The 26,194-nt window shown below is 38.1% G+C and overlaps 1 protein-coding gene across 1 annotated transcript in view; it reads left to right on the forward strand.

The window, feature by feature from the left end:
• The window catches only part of cd276 (CD276 molecule), a 71,649-nt gene that overhangs the window by 22,699 nt on the left and 22,756 nt on the right, over positions 1-26,194 (forward strand). The window lies entirely within an intron of this gene.

The raw sequence follows: 26,194 nt of genomic DNA on the forward strand, positions 1-26,194 counted from the left end.
CAGTTTCTTAAGTTATTTTATACTGATCCGTGTAGGGTAATTCTTTATTGGTATTTAAATAATCCTTAATATTAGGAGCAGCTTGGTGGTACTTGATCACTTTGATGAAAGACCTAGTGTGTCTTTGATGGTAGGAGAAACTCGATTCCTCTGTGGTTCCTTCGGAGCTCAAGAGAAAACCCACACAAGCACAGCGAACATTTTAACTTCTCTGCCCTGACAGGGGTGGAAACCCAGAATCTTCTTGGTGTGAGACAATGTGCTGATGGCACAAATGGTTGGGATTGGCTTTGTTTGTGTGTGTTTTGCTTGCTTTGCAACAATCGCCAATCTTCTTGCTCGTAAGCAGTACATGACATTTTTTACCATGCATGAACCCTAACTCTAACTAATACTAACCGCCCTTAAATCCCTTTCAGCTCATAATATCTAAAGGATTGCTCAACTCATTTGGCTTTATGAAAGACTCTTATGCAAATACATGCCTGATGGTGAACATTAATGTTTATACCTTAACAGTTTCTTTCTGAGAGTCTTTTCTGGGCAACCCACAAACTTTTGCCTGCAGTGTATCCCCAAGGAGATTGTTTGTTACTGTATAATTGTGAAACAAATGCATACATATTCAACCTTCGCTGGATAAATCAAGGTTAAAAAGTATTTTTAATTGCTATACAAACATTGACCTTTGTCAGGCAGACGGATTCTAACACAGGTGCTAATGGTAAGTGGGGTTTGTGAAAATATTCTGTATTCATTCCACTTAGAAGTATTATTTTACATCATTAGATGTGTGCCAGCTTGCTTCTTACAACTTTTTTCAGTCTGTGTCATTACGTTTTCAAAGCTTAATCCTGGCATCATATTGCCATCTAAATAGCCACCTGCCAGACTCATTCAACCCATAAAACACCCAGCTCTCTGCTGTTTCTAAGACTTTCAATGACTGTTTTCTCAGAATGTTGTCATATACGTTATTTATTTTCTCCTAGAATCCCTGAAGAAAAAATTGTGCAGCAGTTTGAAACATTAATGTATCTCAAATTGAAGTAAAAGCATTGCTGTACTCCAGTTGCTAAAGGGCTAAACAGAAAGATGCAGTATCTGCTGCTTTAAAGTTTCTCTCATTAGAGTAGCTGTTGTGGTGAAATGTAGTAATTGCAATTATTCATGACATATTTTACAAGCATGTTTGCATCTTACTTCAGTAGGATCTCTTATCAAAAGCTCTGTCCGTCAATGTTGGGGGAATATTTTGCCCCAAATCAAGGTTTTGCTTCTAGATTCCACAACAAACCACTGTGTTGGCCCTGGTTCTCTGTTGAACAAAGTCTAATTTAAATGCAATTAACAGAGCCGTCAGAGAAACAGAAAAAAAACCCAGTATAAATGAATCTGTTGTCAGCAGAGCAGCAAGCAAGCAAGTTTCTCGACTGTATTAATTAGTGTCCAGTGCACAAACAGGCCTTCTTCCTCTTGCTGAATGTATGCTCTGTGTTATCTGCAGCCCAGCTAGGGAAAACAACCCAATAGACAGATGAAGTAATGTAGGCAATCTAAAATAAATTCAGGTAGGCAGCAATGCACCATTGTAAGCACATTAATTCCTATCAGGATTATTAACTCCAGGCCACTTGCTGCTGTCAGTGCTCTAAGACGTCCTCTTCTGGGCCTTCAGTATAGGAAATTTTATCCCTGTATTATGGCCCAGGCAATGTTATTTGTCATGGTCCCAGTACTGTTAGCAGCTCTGAGGGATTGTTGGGTTATATTCCGTTGTGGGCAGTTGCTGATCTGTGTGGTTTTGCAAAGCTTTTGGCATTGTCAGGTTGTCAGAATGTTTTTCTTTGCTACAATTAAAAGCAACACTGACCTACAGTCAGGTTTCTGAGCTTTTGGGCAATAACACATTTGTTGTAATTGTGACTCTGGTCATCACCACAACTGATTTGAAATGAAGCAGTCGAGGTGATATAACAGTTACCCATTTTTACATTTTTCATAGGCTGAATAATAATTGGAAACTTGACTGATATGCAGTACCGTGGCCATGTGTGACCTGGCTTTTTCTTATTTAATGACAAATTGAGGAAATAAACTGGTGTGAAATTATTTCCAATTGTTCAATTTACCTTTGATAGGGCTTTCTATAAACTCTCAGTATGTTGACCAGAGAGGTGCTACAAAAGAAGCTGTCATTGTGGCGAAAAGAAAACAGACCAATTTAGAGCAATGGCAAAAACTTTAGGAGAGGCCAAATCAACAATTTGGCACAGTCTTAAAAAAAGAAGAAATACTCTTTTCTATTTGATCAAGAAATACCCCTTTACAGACAAGTAAGGACACTTGTTTAGGCATGTCATTGTCAAGTCCACAAACAGTGCATTCATGAATGTAATGAGGGTTTACCTGTCAGTGGTAGCACTCAAGAACAGGAAGTAGACTTTGCTAGTAAACATCCAAAAGGATTCTTTAGACAAATGAAGCCAAGATGAACTTGTACCACCGTGATCACATGAGAATATTATGGGGATGGGAAGGAAGCATTCATAATTCAGAACATATCAAATCACCTATCAAACATGGTAAAGGTAGACTTGGCTTTGTATGTCTGCAAATGGCTCAGCAGTGTTAACTGTTGATAGAAGCTGAAGCATTTTTGCTTCTTTGGTTAAATGCTACTAAGCTAGTAGACCAGCAATTCATTATGTATATTACTTCACTTTTTTATAGTGGTGATATAGAAAGGCAAAATTCTGAAAATTGTAAACTGTCCAAAAAGCTTAGGACCCTGGCTAGAGCATTTCTTACTACATAGGGAATTTTTCCTCTCTTTTATGTTCAGTATTTTATCTTCTAAGAACAGTTTCTGTCTATGTGCATTTACACACAGACTACATTAGTGAATGAATGTGTCTAGTTTCTACAAGACTACACCTCTCAGTTTTTATTTTGGTCTTCTGTATTTAATCAAAACGGGGTCCAGCTTTGGCATTGTACCAACACAGTATGACGTTAGCCTCTGCTGCCTTCCCACAAAGTAGAGGTTGACATCTTTATGTCTGTCTCTCTATGTCTACCCTCGCTTTTCTTTTCAGGACACTGTATTTATGATGGTAGTAAACACACAAAAGTCCTCTTTTGTTATTGATCGATTTCATTTTGATTCGGACTCATAGCATGGACTATCATTGGGACCAGTCGGGCCCTGCAGTGTACATTTCACACAGCTCCCTGTAAATCCTGTAAGAGGGATTGGTTTCGGGAGGTCTGGCACCTGTCTTGGCTTCACGATATGAAATCATATTAGTTTCAGCTTTTTAGAGTTGCTGGGAGAATAACCACCAACGAATGACTGGGCACACCTTCAAAGTTTGGTTATTTAATTATTCAGCCCATTTATTTGATGTTTAAACTCTGCACCTGATAACACTATGAATTATTGTCCTGCAAAGGATGTTTGCAACCTCAGTAAATTGCTTTGTTCTGTGCATGCAAGCAGTCCAAATTAGTGCCTGGCAACACACAAAAACCATTGTCTAGCGCTATAATGTGTTTTCAATTAGGAGTCGTTGAGAGATTTAGCTTATTCTCGGGATAGGTGACTCTTTTCTTCAATAGCTCTAGAGAGCAGTAATTGATTGCCAAGTGTGAAATGGAAGTTAAGAATGGACTGAGTGTGGCTGTGTCCCAAAGGAGAGTGGTTTTGAGCAAGCATATGCTGGACTCGCTCACCTCTCTTTGTACTGACAGCTCAACTTGAAACTACGTAAGCACCCGCTGACTCACTGCATGAAAAGAAACGCACCTATTACAGAGCCCTTTATTTCAACCCCTAGTGTCAAATATCACAGTAATAACTGTGATTAAGCCATGCTGTGGCCGTGCTCCTTATGATACCAGTTTGAATGGACAGTAGTTCAGCATGACTTACATCCCCTTCACGTTGCATTAATATCTTCCTGCTGGCTTGGAGTTTGTAGCCATGCCTGTCTCCCTATTGCCTGACAACTTGCAGCTCATTACAGACAAACTGTCCACAAGGAAGCAAACTCGCTCCACTTACCTTATTAATATTGTCAACTGTGTTTAATTTCATCACTTGGCCTTCTCATGTGTGATGCCGCAGTAAGTGCAACTCTTTGTCAGTGGCACAGACAGCTCAGTGACCCACACCACAAGAGTCTGTCATATCTATAATGTATCTGTCTCCACACTTTCAGTCAGTGACTCTGCCGGAATAAGAGTGATGCTATTTGTTGGGTTATTTTCCAAATGTGGCTGTTAGAGGGGTCAAGTGAAACCAAACAGGGTTTGGATCGTTCACTGTACTATGAGTGTGTTGTGGAACCAGGAACTTCCAAGCTATGTCCAAAGGTAGCAAAATCCACTTACAACTGAAAATATTGTTTGATAGGTATTTAACTTTAAAAGTGATTTTCTGATTGGACATAAGGCTTTGTACAAAGACAAGCAGAATAGCCAAAACTGCAGCCATATCTGATTTTTATTTTACAGTTCAGATATGAGAGTGGTGTCTAGGCAAGATTAATTTAATACATGTAAGCTATCTGTATCATAACAATACTAATATACATTACTGTAAACATTTGGAATGCCAAATTTTCAAGTTTTTCATTTTATTTAATTTGGCTTGTGAAATGAAAAAAACAAACAAACAAAATAAATAAGCACTGCATACATTTTCAGTGTACTATCTTTATATAAAAAAAATTAAACAGAACTCTAGCATGCTGTTTTGCTTACTACTGGTACAGTTAATTAATCATGTTCCAGTCCATCCAACCTCTGTGGGCAACTTCTCATTTTCTCATATACATTTAGAGGCTTAAGCTTTTGGACAGTTACATTTTCCTTTTCTCTGTCCTCCACCACATGTCAAAAACATAGTTTTTGATGGTAGCCCTTAGAGGTAAAATACATTGTAACTTGAGGAAAAAACAGCAAATGCAAAAAGTGGCGCAAAAAACTCAGTGGAAGTTGAATAAAACACAACTGAAATAGACAAATGCACAGCACAAGCTAATTTAATAAATATGTAAATATATACACCAGCAGTAACTGAGACAATTGTTTTTATGAAGTTTTCTTTCATCAACTCACCTATATCACATTCAGGTGTGTAGAGATTTTGTATCAGTGATATTACATTTCGTATTATAGGATGTTGTTTATATACCTGCTAAAATACATTACAAGCACACTGATGACTGATGTCCTTGGAATTCTTTATTCCGCCAATTCTGGGTAAAGTTATTTGACATAAAGTGATGACACCGTTGACCAGATAATGTAAGTGTTTATAGGTATGAAATATGTGCTGCTTCACCAACTATGACTTACTTCCAGAGATGAAAGTAAGTGTGTCCTGTTTTGTATTGTGAACCATGAGAAGAATTAGTGCCGGTACTCCAAAGCAGGAAAAGAAGCTGTCAAGGTTACAGAGTAAAATAGGATTCAAGTTGTAATCCTGAACATTGTAAACCTGCCATTGATTCTTCAACAGTGTCTTAAAATGTTTTCCCTGTATTTCCTTGTTATTTATCATGTACTTCAAAGCGAGGGACAGACAACCTCAAAGACGACAGCGGTGTGCTTTGTAATGGATTCAAATATGATTTAAAAAAAGAGGAAAACAAAGGACAAACTCATTTTAACATTTGCTTCAAGGTCTTTCTGTCGTTTAGGTGCAGTGATGGTAGGAGCCTTGTTCACTGAGTTCAGATTACATCCATTTGGTTTGCTGATATAATCTGTCAAGTAGCGAGACTAATAGATAAGAAACTAATTTGTTCCTGTTGCGATCGTGCTTCTGAATAACATGATGCAATTTTTTTTAAATTCATTTTTTATTTTGTTTTGTTTTGGGGGGGTTTTTTGTATAAATTGTTTGTGTGTAGACGGTTGACGATGATTGTATTTGCTGCTGGCTGTTCAACAAATTGCTTAAAGAGGGTTAAAAAGATTATCTTGACCTTGACCTATAAAGATGTATTCTGTAACTGAAAAAAGAAGAATACAATCAAAAACTAAGTCCTGGTAGAAGTAATCATCATCCATTCTGTAGTACATGTGCCATCAAACCAGGTATACAGAATACATTGGATGCATTGACACATTACCGGCCTCATATAGTAGTTGTGACTCAATCCTTTCTCAGTGTTTTTGCACATCCCTGAGCAAATTATATTCACCTGTAATTATAATTAAGCCCTAGTGTAAGTGCATCTTGTCAGACTGTTTGAAAACTTGCACCTATGGTTCTCAAGACATTCATTGTTCTACAGAAAGAATATTGTCTCAAAGTCATGCCCCAACTGAGTTTGTTTTTATTTATTAAGAAAATGCTTGCTTAGCATAGCTGCTGTTTATAGCAGTGACCTGGTTCACATAGTCACACCTGGGAATGACCAGTGTTCTCATATGCCAGTAACTGAGCTGGGGTGAGCTTTAGGAGATAATACAGTGCTCAAGGACAGTTAAACATACTTTTCTGTTTTCTAACTTTTAAAAAATGAGCAAAACTTGGTGTTTATTCATTTTCATTTTTTCTTTCATCATTGTCGCGCTTTTCCTTGTCTTCTTTTCTATCTGTTGATAGAAAAAAGGGATTTATTGACATGTTAATTATGATCAGTCAGTTTCAGATTTAATCTGGTTTGACTCTGACTTTTTCAGAACTTACTTCAGTTGTTTTGTGCCCCCAGTGTAGATATTCTAAGGTGAATGAGAGAATAATTGTCCTCATTTGTGCATAAGAAGGCATTGTTTAGTTATAATATATTCGTTTTGTGGAAAGGCTACCCTTGTGGGACATTAGTATGAACATATTGTCCCTGACTCGTTTCTCAGCCAGAGGCTGAGCATTTTCTCAGGCTAAATAACTTAGCTACACACAAGTTGTGAGACTGTGATTAGCTAAATTCCACTGAGAGAGACAGATTTACAGAGCCATTTTTTCAGTCTGTCCAAGATACCGTATTTTAAAAGTGCTGGAAGGAGACAAAGTATATTTAAGCAATAAGCCATGAGAAGCTGAACTTGACAGTGATTTTGGAACAGCTTAAAGGCATTGTTAGAGACTCTTCTAAAAGAACTGTCAAAGCAAAGCCTGGAGTAGCTTTTTGCTTTTGTCAAATGACTGCAGTAAAGAAAGAATGTAAGTGTGCCAAAATGTTATATTTTAATGTGATTTTAGTCATCAATAATGACACTCTTACCAATGTCAGTGCCGACTTTTGGCTACAAAGTATTTTACAAGAACTTCAAACACAGTCAATGAAAAGTGAATGAAGGGACTGTTTTATGTTTTAGACTCAATAAATGGCTAGATTTTCTAAGACAAACTATATTGATTTAGAAGAGCTCTTAATGGACATGGTGAAGCTGTTTTACTGTTTAACAGCCTAAAATATTTGAATTGTTTTCTTTTAATCATTTCCTGCCAGCTTCCACACTGCTTTATTATTTATTATTTAAGCTATTTATTGCTGAGTTAGTGTTGAGTTGGCGAGGTATTATCATCACCCTGTTGGTATGGCGGGCGAGCGTCATGAACACCCAAGACTGTGAATGCGATAACTCACTACAACGGACACAGGATTTTGAAAGCTCTTGGACAATCTCAGTGACCTTGAACCTCTGACCTTGACCAAGGTCGGGTTTTCTGAAAATCCCATGAACGTGATAACTCATGAAACAAGTTGCCATAGGTCATAGGTGCATGTGTAATAATCTCAAGTTTAAATCCCAGTGACGTCAACGTCAAGGTCAAGGTCAGAGGTCAAGTTTGACAAAAATCACAGAGGAAATTTTAAATTTATAGGTGCATCTATTATGAGGCTGAATGAACAGCTGAGCAACGGGAAGATGCGCAGCAAAGGACCTGGGCTGCATTCAAACCCTCTGTAATAGTATTACATAGAGGCCACGTGCTCCCTCCAAGGCTATGTGTCCTCTTTGCTGTCTGCTTTAACTAGTGGATGTTGAATAAATAAATATGTTGTTGTTCCTTTGAGGACACATGGGTTTAAAAAAAATATGTTAATGTTTAAAATGTGCTATCCCTTATAGCACCAGTGCTGTCATGTATATAGTACTCAGTAGCTAAATCTGATCTTTGACTTGCCTAAAAGCAACAAGATTTGTTATATTTTTTCTAGACTAGGTAAAATGTAGTTTAATCACTGAAGGAATTTTGGTTGTTTTCATGAGATAAATGAATAACACAAATAAGCTGACCTGCATCAGCATCCGAGTCCAGCCTAGCTCGAGTGCTTTGAGAATATTCATCTGTCTCTTCAGTAACCACCAAAGACTGCAGCACAGGAAAATGAGAAATGCTGTTTTATAATGAGAGCCCTAGGCAGAGACATACAGAGACATGTCTTTAAAAAAATCTATCATTATATATTCTCCTAGTAATACTGCAGTGGGAGAAGCATACTAAGAAGTTGTGCTCTTTGAAGCGGTCCAGGCAGTGCTTTAATGTTTTGGATAGAGCTTACGTTGCTTTGTGATACAGGGTTAAGCTTACATCCTGTCATTTTTTATTCAGAGATGTTGTCATGTAAGCAGAAACCATTCCTGATGGTTTGAACTATGGCTTTGTTTCATCATAAACAAACATTGATACTTTAAAATCTCTGCCTCACTTTTTCAAAGTCTAACCAGAGGATGCTAGACAGAATCAATGATGACTGAGTGAAAGTTTTCCAAGTGATATGGCTTTTTTTTTTCTTTCGTTTTTAGAACTTAAGCACACTAGATACAGGATGTAGTGTTCTACAGCTTCTTAACAGTCTAAAGAGATGAAAATCAAATGTGAAAAACCATTACAAAACTAGTGCAGCTACTGGGTATGTTTCTGGCATGAACACTTCGAATGGATGGTTCAATAAGTGTCATGTTGAGGTTCATATACTGAATTATATTTCTCTCCCACTTTGCACTATACTGATGCAACACAGGAGTTGTTTCAGCAATAGGTGTGCACTTTACAGAGTGTCTGCAGAGGGTTTCAGGCTGCAGCTTGTTCTCGGAGCAGTGAGCCGCAGGAATGAGCATCAGGAATCTGGAAATATGGCTCATCCACCATGGAACTTTGACATTTCAGTATTTTGAAATGGAATATTTAATTTTTGTCTGTGTGTCACGTATTATGCATGCAGACGTTCTTGTTATGGTTCCATCTGTTCACTTAATCATCACTTTAAGTGTTTGTTTGTTTTTTTTTCAGTGTATATACAGAGAAAATGCAGAGAAAAACATTTCACTAAGTTATGTATGTCTAAAGCTGCAGTAAAACATGTTTTCATAGTGATAGTGGATTACATTTAATTATGGGAAAAGGTACCATGTGATAACAAGGCATGTTTGATTTGGTTTTATGGTCTGTTTTAGCTTAATGTCATAACTGCCATTAAAATTTTAGCTGGCGATTTAAAAAAAATAATTAAAAAAAATCACTCATTTTGATGTGTCCTAAAACACCATTTCCAAAACATAAAATATGCATAAAATATCCCTAGAAATGTAATGTAATAATTTTACATTTACATTTATTTCCTTATTCATATAATTGAAAATCATACAAAGAAAACATGATGATTTTTATCACTTTTCAAAATACTTATAATCATTTGGATTTCTTTTTAAACAAACAAAGTTTATTATAAAAATAAAAAAAAAAAGGAGGGTCTATGTTGGTCCCAAAGACAGCCTCTATAAAGGTATCTGGTTTCATCAGTAGACACAGAATGGGAAAAGTGTCTTATGCTTGAGTGGGAACATTAAGACTGAACGTTATGCACAGGTAGCAACAACTAGAGAAGGCCGTGCTCATTTCAGTAAGAAAACGCTAAAATCATATTCTGCAAGCAATACATCAGCATGGCTCCATTGTACAGGGTGGGCCATTTATATGGATGCACCGTAATAAAATGGGAATGGTTGGTGATATTAAAGTCCTATTTGTGGCACATTAGTATATGTGAGGGGGCAAACTCCTCAAGATGGGTGGTGACCATGGTGGCCATTTAGAAGTCGGCCATCTTGGATACAACTTTTGTTTTTTCAATAGGAAGACGGCCATGTGACACATCAAACGTATTGGTAATGTCACAAGAAAAACAATGGTGTGCTTGGTTTCAACGTAACTTTATTCTTTCATGTGCCGGTCTCTCTGGCTTCATCTTCAGTAACTAAAGCGTACCCTCTGTTGGGTTGAGATCAGGTGACTTGGCTGATGAAGAATGTGGCATTTCTTTGCTTTGAGAAACTCTTGAGTTGTTTTTGCAGTATGCTTTGGGTTGTTATCTATTTGTGCTGTGAAACACTGTGCAGAGAGAAAATGTTCATCCTCTTACTTCTATCAGCATTCACATCAAACGCTACCGATTTGGTTTCATTGGTGGACATGTGCCCATGCCATAGAGTTGCTTCCACTATGTATGATAGTTCTATTAAACATGGCGGTAGATGTTCCTTTTCTCCTTCTCCTACTTTCTGCTTCCTGTTGTTTTGGTATAACCCTACTTTGTTATAGACTCTCTGCATTTCAATTCAAAAATACATACCTCCAACAAAGTGCTCTTGCCTTGGCTAGATGGTTTGAATGGATTTTTCTAAACAAAAGAAAGAATCTGCAGTCATACTCTATCGTTGTCTTTTGTGGCCTTTTTGTATCAGTGAGCTGACCGGTGCATTCATTGTTTTTAAGAATGTACCAAAGTGATGATTCGTCCAGTCAGTTTTTGTTCTCGCTCAGATTTGTTTTCACTTTTAGGCTAATGATAACATCCTTCACTTGCATTAACATCTCTTTGTGCTTCATATTAAGAAAGCCAGTGAAAAGCTGCCAAATGCAAGTTCAGCACTTGGACTCAACCTCAAAACCTTTATTTGCTTGATTTCTCATGAAATAAGGAGGGAATTGGTCTCACATGCCAGTGAACTGCCCAAATAATTTTCGTTAAATCCCTTGAAGTAAAGCTCAATGCCTGCACCTCAAACACATCTTGATTGTTTGATTTAAATGTACTGTTGTGGGTGTACAGAGGCAAAATTTAATAAACCTTGTCACTGACCAATGATTTATGGACCTAACTGTATAATATAAGTGGCTACAGCTTGTTGACCTGCCACCATATAGCTAAAAAAATAATATTGCTACCAAAGAAACAAGATTCAGCTCTTGTTTGTCTTAGTGTTTTAAACCTATTTGCTCTTGGTTTTTTGTATTTTTGTAACATAGCTTTTCTACTATTCCATTATCAACCAGCCAGATACGCTGCTTTGGTACAGATAGTTGTCACTAGTGATTATCTCCTACACATTCTCACCATCTTCAGAGACAGTGATTGTTTTATAGCTAATTAAAAATTTAGACAAGGCAACATTGTAACCTGATTATTGCACTGACACTCAGGGACTGAATCGTGAAGATGGCCTTGTGAAGAAATGAAGCCCCCCACCCCCACCCGAAGGGGGGGGGAAAAAAAAGAAAAAAGAAATCAATAGTCCACTCTGCCTCCAACATCTTAATGCCACTCTCAGAGGAGAGGGATGTGCGGAAGTGATGGACTCTCTGTCAGTTACTAGACATCAGAGGAGTTTTTAATTGAGGCCCCAGCGGGGCAGACAGGGAGACAGGAAATGCTGAGAAGAGCGTTAGCCTGGCCCGTATTAGATGACATGGGAAGGCCGTTTGTGAGACAGTGTTCACACGCTTTTGTTCCTCTGCTATGCTAAGGCTGCACACTATATTACAATTTTTATTATAGTACAGCAATGTGCAAAAGTCTTGAGCCCCCTCTCATTTCTTGCTCTCAAGGGCATTGGCTGCTTTTTCACTGATTTTTAGTCGAGTCCTTGAACTTGACCATTTTCAAAGGAATTTGTTTTTGTTTGTTTGTTTGTTAAAGGACTTAATGATCCATAGGGTAATTGTTCATGCATACAAAATGCACCTAACTTAACACTGTTATGTTTACACGTAACGGATAACAAACTTATTTTAAATTACATTTCTAGGAACTTTGTTACTGGGAGCATGTCAAAAAAACACATTTGTTCCCATTTTCATAGTCAACTCTACCAAAATGCCAAAGATAACTCAGTTTGATAGACATAAAATAGTATTAATGAGGTAATCCCTTAAGAACTGTTAGCTGGACACTAGGTAAATATAGCCATGGACCTGAAAGATGCAGTTAACTTTTCACTTGATCCATCTACTTTTTGCTGAAGCCTCATCCGAAATGGTCTCGGTGGAAAGATTGCTGTCAAGATTTGGTCAGGAGAGAGGCAAAACAGTGAGTGCCTACAGCCATTTGTATAACATGGTGCAGGGGCTGTGACAGTTCAGGGCTGATTTTTGTGTTTGGGATTTTATTAAAATTGATAAAAAAGTGCCCTTAGATTTTTATTCGACTTTGCAATACCATGTGGAAAACATCTAATCAGCGACAATGTCATTTTTCAGAGTGACAGTGATCTCAACACTCAAACTGCAGTAAAAGCATATCTGGACAGAAAAACACACAATGGAGCACTGTCATAGATTTTCCTCCCCAGAACCTGAACCTCAACATTATTGAAGCAGCTGTGGTCTCTGTGCAAACATCAGAACTGTGTACCTTTTTTAATAGTTCATGTTTTTTTAATTGAATAGGTTTCAAATGCAGGGTAGACAATGTGCACAGAATTGTTTGTATACATTTTTTAGCTAAAGTTTAACTTATCATCACATTAAACGTTGTTCTAGTTTACAGTAGTTGTGGAGGTTAGCTCCATGCTGGTTAAAATTAAGAGCTCATCGCATCCTGTAGCCAGTAGAGTGTGTGCGTGTGTTTATATCCATGCAGTGTGCTTCACAAAACCTCTGGTTTGGGATTTCATTTTGGGTAAAAGGCTTGCAAGTGTGTTTCATGTACTATGAATCCTGTTTTTTCACCATGTCCTTCCATGGCTGACTTGTCTTATCATTAGGACAGGGACTCGGTCAGCAGTGTCTTGTGCCTTGTGGTTTTTCTTTTTACACCAGTGCAAGGGTTGTTCATGTCACAGCTGGGTCACATTCTCAAACATCCCACACACTTACTGACATGCTACCTCATGGTTTGCGTCTCTCTGTTAAGCCGCCTGAGTCTGTTTCTTCACCCACCATTTTCTTTGCATGCAAATGTTCATTTTTTTATTGTAAAATGCAAGTGTATGCTTACTGGTCAACATCCAGTAAGCCATTTAAGATGCTCACTGTGCTCTTTGATGTGACATTTAAATTCCATTCTGCACCAGAACAAATAAGTGTATCCAAATCCACATCAGATAGTGTCTTTACCATTCTGAAGTTTATTCTGGTTATACTGCGCACCTCTACCCCAGGCCATTGTTTATATATGCCAGCACAGAGCTATTACGCATCCTCGCACCTCTCTGTCTGTAACGTACCCTCTGCATTACTAACACGACAGCCGTGCAGTTGGCTCTGAGCTGTATATTCAGTTAATTAGCCCCTCTACTGGGTATGGGATTACCTTCAGCTGTAAAGATGAGAAAATTCACGCTAACCTTGCCCCTGGCATATATGAGCAAGACTTGAAATAATTTCTCTGTAAATACTTGTGACTTAGTTTCCCTATGCTTTTCCCATCAGACAGTTCAGTAACATTCATTGTACTTTTGGCTATGTGTACTGTGGTAAAACTCAAAAATTCTAACAGTTATGAATCTACCTTCTTCCCCTTTTGTTTATATGGTATTGCCATTTTTTTTAAATGCATGTCATTTTGCTCTTTGGCTAACCTTGTTTCACACACAACCCACAGACCAACAGTATAAAACATGGATATCACTTCTGGGCAGAGATGGGCAGTAACGCGTTACTGTAATCTGATTACTTTTTTCAGGTAACGAGTAAAGTAAGGGATTACTATTGCAAAAACGGTAATTAGATTACCGTTACTTTCCCGTAGGAACGCTGCGTTACTAAAACCGTGATTTTTTTTTTTTTTTTTTTTTTTTTTCTTTTGCGAGAATGTCTCACGACAGTGAGGTAAGCGAGTGCGACGTTCGTGACAACAGCTGTGTGCAGATCAACAGTGCATCATATATCGAGTGCGGGAGAGAGTATGAGCGTGCAGCGTTTAAAGCGTGGAAGTACTGACCTTATTTTGAGTTTGATTCCATAAAAAGTGACAAAAACATTAGTGTCCGTTGTGCGTGGGAAGAAAACTTCTTTTTACAGCGAAAAAACCCCCTAAACTTCCAAGCAAGCACCGAGTGCGCTATGACGTAATGGGAAATTCACAGAGAAACTCGCGGATTCTTCCACTGACCGCTGCGGCACACCTGCACCAGGGTAAACCTCCGCCTACGCCACTCCTGCTTTACAGGTGAAAATAGAGCAAGAGGACCGCTGAGTCTTTGATGTTATTTATTTTCTGCTGTGTTTTACTTGCATCTATTTGAAAGAGTGAGTGTAAACACACACACAAAAAAAATATTTTTTGTGCTGGAATGTGCAGAAAATAAGTTTAAATGTTAAACAAATTTCTTCCAGTCAGAGAATGTTGCATATAATTAAATTTTTGCTTGATGCATAAAGTTAAAAGTTTAAAACTAATTAAACAAGTTTTAAAAAGAGACTTTTCCATTTGATTACATTTTGTATGATGGATTATGCAGAAAAAGTAGAATTGGGCTGAAAGATCTATCACTTTATCACCTACTCAGGTTGTAAATCGTGTTTTTAAAAAGTAACTAAGTAATTAATTACTTTTGGAAATAAGTAATCAGTAAAGTAACAGGATTACTTTTTTAGGGAAGTAATCGGTAATTAGTTACTGATTACTTTTTTCAAGTAACTTGACCAACACTGCTTCTGGGTCACAAAAATGAAGCCAGTTCAGCCTAACAATTTTCATTCTGTCTGAAGGCCACCAGATGGCGATAGCTATGGTTGCAAAAAGACTTCTGGCATTATGGAAGTCTTTCAGAAAACAGCTTTCTGCAAACACTTTAGTCCTGAGTTTATGGGTTAGTCAATCTTTCGTGGTCACATTGAATAAAAACGCTAAGCATTTTTAATAAATCTGTCTCACACTGTGCTTCAAATTGAATGGTTTTATGCGCATTGGCTAATAAGTTGTCTGCCAAAACCTATTAGCCAATCAGCATGCAGATTTACAGTCAGAGCCCCCTCTTCGTTATCAGCTCCACCCTTTTGAAACAGATGTTGATACAGAATTGTTTGAGGCTTCAAAACATGACTTCAGAAACCAATGGGTCATGTTACAGTTGCTATATCCATCTTTTATCAGTGCGCCCCGGGGTGGCTGTGGCTACAATGTAGCTTGCCATCACCAGTGTGTGAATGTGTGTGTGAATGGGTGGATGACTGGATATATAAAGCGCTTTGAGGTCCTTAGGGACTAGTAAAGCGCTATATAAATACAGGCCATTTACCATTTTATACTCTGTATTCAGTTCAGTTTTATTTATATAGCACCAAATCACAACAAGTTGCTGCAAGGTAAAGACCCTACCTATATTAATACAGAGAAAACCCCAACAATCAGACAACCCCCCATGAGCAAGCACTTGGTGACAGTAGGAAGGAAAAATTCCCTTTTAACAGGAAGAAATCTCTGGCAGAACCAGGCTGAAGGAGGGGCAGCCATCTGCTGTGGCAAGTAGGGGGCCAGGGGAGGGAGATGAGACAAAAGACACACTGTGGAAATGCAGAGTGGCGTATAAACACAAAGAGAGGGAAAAAAGGTGAATTCATACTATTAATTTAGTTTTTCATTCATACTGCTACACTGTTTTGTTTCATATGCAAAAGCTGCGATCATCGAAATCCATCTCTGGCTTTGACCTCCCAAATGAAACTCAAGTACACTCCATCTCCATGTCTCATTGTAACCTCTCTGTGCTGTGCGACTGTTGAGTGGCAGGGAATATTCACCTGTGGATCAATCAGATTAAAGTCTGACTCATTTTATGAGGGTGGTAACCTTAGCACACCATCTCATCATTCTAAATCCATAGCACTGCATTATAGGCAGACTACCTCCACACTTTGAGCCAACCTTCCACTGGAGAAAGGTCAGAAGCAGCCTGACATGTCTGAGAGATAGCTTACGAGTTGAGAGTAGACTAATACCACAGAGTTCATTGTGATTCAAGCCCAGTCCAGCATTCACGCAGTCACAGCCTCAGTCTCTGCTTGCTTATGAAGCAAAAACTAATTCATCCAATTGTTTTTTCACCTCCTCAGGTCACTTGGTCACTCCCCCGCTTACCCCCCATCGCTTCAACCTTCACTGACTCACTAACTCATCCACCTTGCTCTCCTGCATACTTTCCACTACTTTCTGCACCACCACCAGATGGCTTTTATAGTTCTCCCGCTGAGAAAAAAAGAGGGCTGTTAGAATCTTTATTCCTATAAATGCAGAGCCATTATTTTGTTTTAATGTGCACGTCTGCACATCATACACTCCTGCTTGCCTCAAACCCATAGCGTCAGGGGAAGGGCAATAATGTCAGACAAATTGTGTAAGTAAATGGGCGCTAGGTCGTCCTAGAGATGAGCACATTGCCTCTCTGCATGCCAATATGACAGTGAGGTAGCATCTTACTGAAAAGCTATTTATTGAAATGCAAAAAAGAGCAAAGGCTCCAAGCGAAGATGCTGACAGGACAAAAACCTGTCGCCATCCATCTCAGTTTGCCAAGTTTTCCCTCTACAAGTCAGCTCCTTGTCCTCTCTTGGTGAGGAGAGGTGTTCCTAGAAATATTGCAAGAACAGCTGGTGTGCCTGTGCAGTCACAAGCTTTTCAAGCTGGGGCTGAATGGGGAGGGTTCTGGGGTTTTGATGGACACCTTCGAGGTTGATAATAAAGGCTCATAATTGAAACTGAAGCTGAAACAAATTCAAAGTCATTCGTTCAATGTAATCCTAATATTCATGCTCATGTTTTTCATTCTGATTAATCCGTGTCCTCTGACACTGAGGCCATCTTTCCATTAGCACAGTTGTTATTGTTTCTGCCAATCTTTTCTTCCGTGGTCAGGTTGTGTTACGCAGAAAGTGCATGAAAAAAGTTGAAATCATCGATGCCTGTGCATCTATTTGCACTTTCTGAGGTAGTTTGTGTATATATATCAATCACTTCACTAGTTTACGGTGAGTATGATTTAATTCTGAGCTCCTGTTTTGTCTCATTGAGTTTTATATCTCATTCACTTTACTTTGTCTTCCCGCTCTTACTGTATTGTCAGAATAAATGTCTTTATCTCTACCTTATGACTCATTGTTAGAAAGCTATATAAGCCTGTTTCTAGCTGTGCCTCTGTGGTCTCCAGGGCTGTATAGGCCCTCTAGCAGGGCTGGGCTCTGCTGCTGCTCAACCCTTGGGCTAGCCCCTAGTCCAGCTTGCTCTTCTGTGATCAATTCTCCTCTGTAACAGGTGCCCTTTCTCTCTACCTCCATCTTCACAACCAGCCAGGAAAAAGCCAAGTTGTTCATCCTGACAATGAAAGAAAAACCTAATTGACTCTTCCTCTCCTCTTCCTCATCCATCCAGCTTGTCTACAATGAGCCTTGAGGCTCTTTTTAGCCTGAAGCCATCCTTCCGTCAAGAGACATTATTCTCCTTTGGTCCCAGCTTAAGAGGCAAGGTGTCTTCTAGGAAGGTAAAACTGGGGTGACAGTTGGAGAGAAAGCAGCTTTGATCTCGACCGCCTTCACGTTGCAGAACCAAGATGACAGGCAAGGGAGTCTTAGGAGCACTTTATTCCTCCAGAGGTGCTGGAGAGAAAACACTCAGGCTTGTAAAAATGCCTGCAAATCTTTTACTGAAGCCCAAACAATACCTAAGCTGGGCCCTTGCAAGTCCTCTATAGTGTCTTCTAGAGACTAAGGGAGCCTCTTTTCTCCCTGGCGTTGCGCCCTATGTTAGAGGCTCCATATGGAGGTGGTATTTTATCATTCTCTTACCTGCCCCCATTAAATATCTATTTTTATCTTAGTAGGCTCCTGTGGTCTTCTACAGTCCACAAAACACCTACGGTGATGCACCCCTTGTATAATAAGTATTACTTCAGGATAAGCCCTGGGTTAGGTGTGGTTGTTATCACATATAAAAATGCTACAAAAATTGATTGATGGTATAATTGTAGCAACTTTCCATATGGCACTTGTTTTTGAGAAATTTGATTATGCTCATAAAAAATCTGCAAGGAAACGACATAGTGTGTTATATCCATGTGCAGCGTAATAGAAAATGACCGCTTTATAGCTTCTGCACCTGCCTTATATTAGAGATGGACCGTATCGGTATCGGTCCGATACTGACGTAAATTACTGGATCGGATATCGGGGAAAAATACAAGATGTAATCCGATCCATTAAATATCAAAAAAGCACCTCACAAAACTTGCGACACGGCGTGACTCTCCTCATAACCGTAGCACGTCAAAGCAGTGTGCTCACATAGAGCGGCTGTGTGTATTTGTAGCATGCAAACCAGCATTTCATCTCCGAGGAAGTGATCCCAGAGAGAAGTAAAGCAAGTGTGTAAGTTCATCTCTGAATGTTTGTAAAGCATTCCCACGTTAAGCTTAACAACCGATATATGAAGCGACTGCCTCTTCTCTCCCCCTCCTGCTGCTACTTCAATCATGAAACTGATCAGTGATCAGCTGATCGGCTTTTCTGTCGCGAGTCCGTCTCTCTTGTTTGTTTATCTCCCACTTTGCACCAGAAAGAGGAAACCAGCGGCTGAATAACAGCAGCACGTTTAAGCTTGATAATCTGTTGTTAAAATTTATTTAATATATGGATATTTAATAATATCAGAATCAATAAACACAATTCTGATTCTGATTCTGATATTGCTTTCTAGACCAGGATCCTTTTCTACGTAGCTGACGGCTGGTAACTGTGCAGGGGCGGATCTAGCAAAGTTTGGCCAGGGGGGCCGATAGGGCATGAACAGGGAGAAGGGGGCACAAAGACATACTTTTCTTTCTTATTCTCATTTAAAATGTCTAGCTTTTATTAAATAATTATCTGAATCTTACACCCAAAGTTTTAATCTGATGTAAAATAAATAGAAGTCCATTACTGTATATAGTGACTATTAAGTCTAATATATATACCCTAGTAAGCTATAGTACTTTTTCCTTTGGGAAGGTACCATCTGTGCAGTCTGCAGTTCTGTTGAAGAAAGATGTTGAATCTATTTAATTATTCTTGGAAAAATAATTTATTTCTGTGCATTTTTTTTCACACTGCATCAAATTAAATTTGATTACGTCGATTAAGCATCATGAGGTGGAGGGTGGTTCCCTATTTTTTTTATTTTTTTTTTTGCTGGGAGTTTTAGAGCCCTATTAGTTAGGTTGCTTACTCTTTAAAATACCAGAATAGGGAGGGTGGAGTAGGTTTAAGTTTATTAGATTGATCAGTATTCCTGAACTATGAAATATTTTGGGTGCAGTGCATTTTTTGCATACAGGTATAAAAGAATAGCTTTAGTGTTTGTTTGTTTTTTTGTTTTTTTTTAACCTGAGTATGAACTTATACAAAAAGCAGCAAGATATTAAAAAAACAGTTTTATTGATTAAAAAACACACTATATCGGATTCATATCGGTATCAGCCGAAATCCAAATTTATGATATCGGTATCGGACATAAAAAAGTGGTATCGTGCCATCTGTAATCTCTAATGACATCTCACAAGCGTTCGCTTTTTGATACAAAGACTGTTTACACAGTTTGTAATTGCAGAGAAATACATTTATTTTGGTCATTTCATTTTCGAGCAGGAAGCTCACCCTTCTCGTTATACCCTGTAGATGAACAGAGAGTTTGTTTAATTAACTACATATTCTTTAAATAATGTTCCCTTTTATAAAAAGTAGGATAATTATAAAAAAAATATTATAGCTCTATTACATAGGGAAAAAAACTCTTTTTTTCTGTTGTCTCTTATTTAACATTAGGGACGTTTGTGGCAATAAATTTCTTAATCAACTAAACAGGTCACTTAAGAAATATTAAGTTACATTTGAAAACTGTTTAAAAAAAAAAAAAAATCCCCATTCCAAAATGTCATGTGACAATCTGATTGGCTTAGGAGTGATGATGTCATATGGATCTTTGATCCTTTGAAGTTTTTCCTTAAGTAGGGGTGAGAAACAGCAATTTTTAGTTCGTTTCTTCGCAGCCTTTGTGTTTGCAGCCTTCAAACGTTCACTACAGAAACATTCGGAAACCTGTCAGAGTCATCGGATACAAACGCCAACATGTATCCAAGATTACGGCAACCAAGACAAAAAGATTACGCCGCCTCTCCTTCCACGCGTGGCCGGCCAATTTCTCCAAATGGCCTCTTATCCACCCAAAGGGCATTACAGGAGAGTAGAAATGTAAACAACCATCTCCAGAACAAAATTCAACAAATTGAAAAAGAAAAACTTCACCTGGAGAAGAAGTGCTTACAAATGGAAGCACAAAATAAACACCTGGAAGAAACACTACAGCGCCAGCCCGACATCAACATTATTAATGAGGGCTGGGGGATCAAGTTTGCTCAAGCCAGAGAGCAGATTGTATTCCTCATCAAAGAAAACAAGAAAAAGAGCGCTGAAGTTAAAGAAATGTCCGAGCATAAGATAGAGTGGGAGATTGATAAGATAGAGTGGGATCTCCAATACATGGACCAAAAGAATCACCTGCTCCAGAGAAAGCTTGATGAAGCTGAAGAAAAAAATAAAGAAGTCCTCCAACAGAAGGAAGAACAGGACAAAAAGCAAAAAGACCTGCAGCGCGAACTCCAAGGCATGCAGGAAAAGTACACAATGGTGAAGGTAAGGTTGGATCAAACACTGTGCCAAAATAAAGACCTCCTTCAAGAGAAAGAGCAACAGCAAGAAAGACTGACAGAAGAAAAGTGCATTATCAAGGACTTAGAGAGTAAAAATCAAAAAATGCAAGGATTCTGTAATGAACTGAAGGTCAAAACAAGTGAGCTGGAGGGAGAAAAGAAAACACTGGAAAAACGATGCTCACAGATGCAGAAAAGGATCGATCAAATGGCAAAAAACAACTCAGAGCTCATTAAGGGGATATTGTTGGAATTCAACAACTTGAAGCGGGAAAACACCGAAATGCAGGCCCAAAAGCAAGACAAAACGCATGTAGACCTGCAGTGTACGCTCCACGACATCCAGAGAAGAAATGAGCAGCTAGAAGGCCTGCACAAAGAAGATCAACTGAGAAATGCAGACCTGCAGAAGACAAAGCTAACACAGGAGGCAACATCCAAAGACCTCAAAGAAAAGCTTGAAGAAACACAAGCAACATTAGAACAGGTGGAACAAACATGCAAGAAACTTAAGAAGCAAAACACAGAAACCATCGATGAGTTGAGAACCCTCATCCTGGAGAAAAAGGCGCTCGTAGAAAAGTCCATGAAAAAGAAGAAAAAATTCTTCAGCTTTTTTCGGAAGAGGGACAATACTGCTTCTTCAACTGATGTAGCCTCGTCTTGCTTGAAGACGAGGCTTCACCCCCCCAACCAGTCCCGGCAGTTGACTGCCCCCTCCTGCCGGCGGTTTCTGCCCGTTTAAAGGCAGTTTTTCCTCCCCACTGTCGCCTAGTGCTTGCTCAGAGGGGATTGTTGGGGTTTTCTCTCCTCTACCTTGTTTCGTTATTTACTTGCTAACTTTTTTGCTCTTACTTCGTTTTACCTTGTTTCTTTATTTACTTGCTTGTTTAACTTTTTGTTCAACTTATCTAACAAAATAAACCAATTAAATTTATCCTTTGAGTACTGTTCATCTAATCTTTACAGAATTTCTCCAAAACACTTTCAAACATTCAGATCTGTCTTTCATTTTCTTCTTGAAACCTCATGAACGATGAACTAAAAACTCTGGAACATGGTTTGAAACACTGAAATTGTTTCAGCTGAAACTGGCAAAGTCATACGTGCGTGTGTGAGTGTCACAGGTGATATGGTGTCATTAGTCAGGTCATCATGTTTAGGCTCATTCACGCCAAAATTATTTAGGCTAAATCTTTAAAATGGTGTCATTGCACACATTTTCAATTCATTTCAATCACACAAATGCAGAAATAATTATTTGCAGTATGTTCTCTGATTTATTATGAGAATGTCATGCCTGATCATTTGCACCCACAACATCAAAAATGGGGGCAAAAGGGAGGAGATCGCGTTTAATCAATTATAACACAAGGTCAGAAATATAAGTGCTGACATGAGTAGTGTCCACAGAAACCTCTGAATCTCAGCTAAAAACTCATGTAAACCATGTCTACAAACACCAAACAAAGCAAAAACACCAGACAGTTAAAAGAGCAGTTACGTCACCATGAATCTGTGGACAGGTAATATCCATATTTTGATTTATGATTTTCTGGACTTAAATGTGAACTGAAGCCTATTTTCAAAGGTTTTCTATGCTATAAAATACTTTAAAATAAACTAGGTGAGGGAAATAAAAAAATCAAATGTTTCTATGTTTGAGTCACAGCAACTTTGACAGTAACATCTGCAGTAATATTCACATCTCTAATAGAGATGGACCGATCTGATATTACATATTGGTATCGGTCCGATACTGACATAAATTACTGGATCGGATATCGGAGAAAAATACAAAATGTAATCCTATCCATTAAATATCAAAAAAGCACCTCACAAAACTCATACTTTTCTTTCTTATTCTCATTTAAAATGTCTAGCTTTTATTAAATAATTATCTGAATCTTAGACCCAAAGTTTTAATCTGACGTAAAATGAATAGAAGTCCATTACTGTATATAGTAGCTATTAAGTCTAATATACCCTAGTAAGCTATAGTACTTTTTCCTTTGGGAAGGTACCATCTGTGCAGTCTGCAATTATGTTGAAGAAAGATGTTGAATCTATTTATTTATTCTTGAAAAATAATTTATTTCTGTGCATTTTTTTTTCACACTGCTTCAAATTAAAGTTGATTACGTCGATTAAGCATCATGAGGTGGAGGGTGGGGGGTGGTTCCTTATTTTTTCTTTTTTCTTTTTTTTTTTTTTGCTGGGAGTTTTAGAGCCCTATTAGTTAGGTTGCTTACTCTTAAAATACCAGAATAGGGGTGATGGAGTAGGTTTAAGATTATTAGATTGATCAGTATTGCTGAACTATGAAATATTTTGGGTGCAGTGCATTTTTTGCATACAGGTATAACAGAATAGCTTTAGTGTGTTTTTTTTGTTTTTTTTTTTACTTGAGTATGAACTTATACAAAAAGCAGCAAGATATTAAAAAAACAGTTTTATTGATTAAAAAACACACTATATCGGATTCATATCGGTATCGGCCGATAGCCAAATTTATGATATCGGTATCGGACATAAAAAAGTGGTATCGTGCCATCTCTACCTTATATTTTACATATATATAGCGTCACACCAACACTTTGAGTAAAGTCACAACATAATCAGTAAGCTATGATATTGCACTGGTGTTACTACTGCCATGTCCTCACAATCTGTTTATCAGTAATGTACACAAAATATGTGATCTCTACATGAGCTGTGGATTATGTCCCTTCTTAGTGGCCACATCACAAGACAGAAATATCTAATAAACGAGTAACCAGAGGCTGCTTGTTTGGAATCACATGCCACAAGCAAGAAAATTCCTCAGAATTCAAATTGAGATTTCTGTTGATCTTCTTTCATATATGAAGTATACTAAATGTAATTTTTAGAAGACCAAATATTATTTCAGGATAAAATGTATTACTGTTACGCAAGACTAAATTCATAAATGCTGTAAAGTTTAAATACGCTAAAAGTATCTAGATCGTTACTGTGCTTCCAGTTCTTTATGTGCCAATATGACAACAAAAAAAGATCTACTCTGTAGATAGCATGATTTCATTTGTGCCCACAGTGCACATAATATTCATTTCATGTTTACTGGTAACACAACACTTTGTGTTGGCATCAGCAAACATGGAAGGATAATAAATACAGACAAGGAACCCTGATGAGAGTTTGGCATTTAGGTCTGTTATTATCATTGTCTGTCTCTATCAAATCAAATCAGCTTAATGTTAGGCACACATTACACTTCCAACAGTGTTGAGTACAAAGTTGGCTTGAAATTTATAATTGATTTTTCTAACAGACAACATTTTAAGTGTGTATTCTGATTAGTGCTACACATTAACAGCATTGAGAAAATGCCAAGTGTATCAGTTAAGTTTGTCCTCTGTCTGCAGGCTCCAGGTAATGTGACAGTGCAGCCCAGAGCACTCCATCCTTACCCTTGCACAGAGGGAGTAGGGAAAAAGGGGAAAGAGAGGATAGGTAAACAGAGCCATTAGAGACAAATCTATTTCTGAAGAAAACAAAATCACATCATCAAACAAGAGAAAAAGAAAAATATGATCCTGCAGCCCTTTGGGCCCCAGCGTTGCAATGATAGCCGACTATGGCATTTGTCTTTATCAGCCTGCCTAGAGGGAGGAAAAGCATGGTGGGGAAGGTATGAGAATAAAAAGAGAATGAGAGACCATGGAAACAAAGAGCACTGCACCTTCTTTACTCGCCACAAAAAGCTAGACATATTTGTTACCTTTTTTTGCAATCACAACACGTGAACAGCTCTTGTACGATTAGTTCTTTCATACATGTGTTCGTTCCTGGTACGAAGTGGCTTTCAGATGGTCATTCTTTAAATATAGCAGAGCGAAGGGCTCAGTGGACAGCAGTCCACAGCATCATCACTCATGGCTAGCCTGGGGAGGCTTACACAGCTTCATCATAATGACAAGATTGACTTTCCAGATTTTATCCTTTCTCTGACATTTCGTTCTTTATTCTGCTCTGCAGTTGCAGCACCAAGGAGTCTTTATAATGCCTTTTGTATTGAGAGACACTCTTGAAATGGATATAAACAGCTAAACAGGCCATGGCAACCTTAAAATTACAGTATAATCTTAACATACGTTTTTGTATGCAATTCTGCTCTCTTAATTTAGAGTGATATCAAAGCATGAATCTTCGTCGAGCAGAAATAACAAAGCAGGGTGTAAGTCAAACGGTGCATCGTGTTAGATGCTAACATCAGCATGCTAATATGTTCACAGTGAAGGTGAATAGTCATTTTGCAGGGGTTTTTTTTGTCAATAAACCAAAATGTTGTACAAACTGAGAATTTGATGTGATCGTGGCATTCACAAAAGAGTTAAAGGATCAATATGTGTACAGACTTAAAGAGATCTCTCCAGTTAGTGTTGTAAAACATTAACTGGCATCTTTCCTGAAGTCATTAGGAGTCATGTTTGTACAATAAATGCCACACCACTCCATCTAATAATATGGTAAGCCAACAAACTGACCAAATAATGTTGCCATATCAAATAAATCTATTTTTAATATCAAGTACACTTGTTTTACAGGATAATGTTTTTTTGTTTTGTTTTGTTGTGGTGTTTACTTTTTTAATGGATTTCCTTCGGAGATTAAATGCCGGTATTAGCCTTCCATCTTGGCTGGTTTATATTTTAGCTTGCCTGTCTTCATTTCTGATGCCAAGTCTTTACACATGCTTCACCATTGCGTTTGTCCAATGCCAGTCATTTTTTCAGCATTTGTTTTCTTTCTTTTTTTTTTCTTTTTTTTTTTTTTGCCCCGAGTGGGCATTCTCTGAAGGAGGCTTGTTTGTGCTACAGCCAGGCTCGCAGCTATTTAGTGGCTCTGCTGTTTCCTTCTCCCTCTGTTCAGTTTGAATACCCCAGGGAAATTTGGCTGTGTCTGATATCTTTTTGTTGTCCCGTTAACCAGTTTTTTATTTTTCCTCATCAGTTTCCAGTTAGCCAGGATACTGTCACCAATTTTGATGGATAATTTCTGAAAAGTGATGTGAAGTGAAAGCATTTTATGGTTAGAAACCTGTATTTAACATAGGGGCATATGTATAGCAAAAAAAACAACAAAACAAACATTAACTAAATTTTGGCAACCACAATTGAGAATCTTCTGGCTTGTTGTACATCTCAAAACTCAGAACTAGTCATTGACTGGGTACATCAGGAAGTTATAGAGTATTAAAATCATCAAAACTTGTCACATCTGACCAATG

Source organism: Rhamphochromis longiceps, linkage group LG1 (genome assembly GCF_057381845.1).
Source record: "Rhamphochromis longiceps isolate RC_006_pf linkage group LG1, R_longiceps_female_GT1.1, whole genome shotgun sequence".
NCBI lineage: Eukaryota > Metazoa > Chordata > Actinopteri > Cichliformes > Cichlidae > Rhamphochromis > Rhamphochromis longiceps.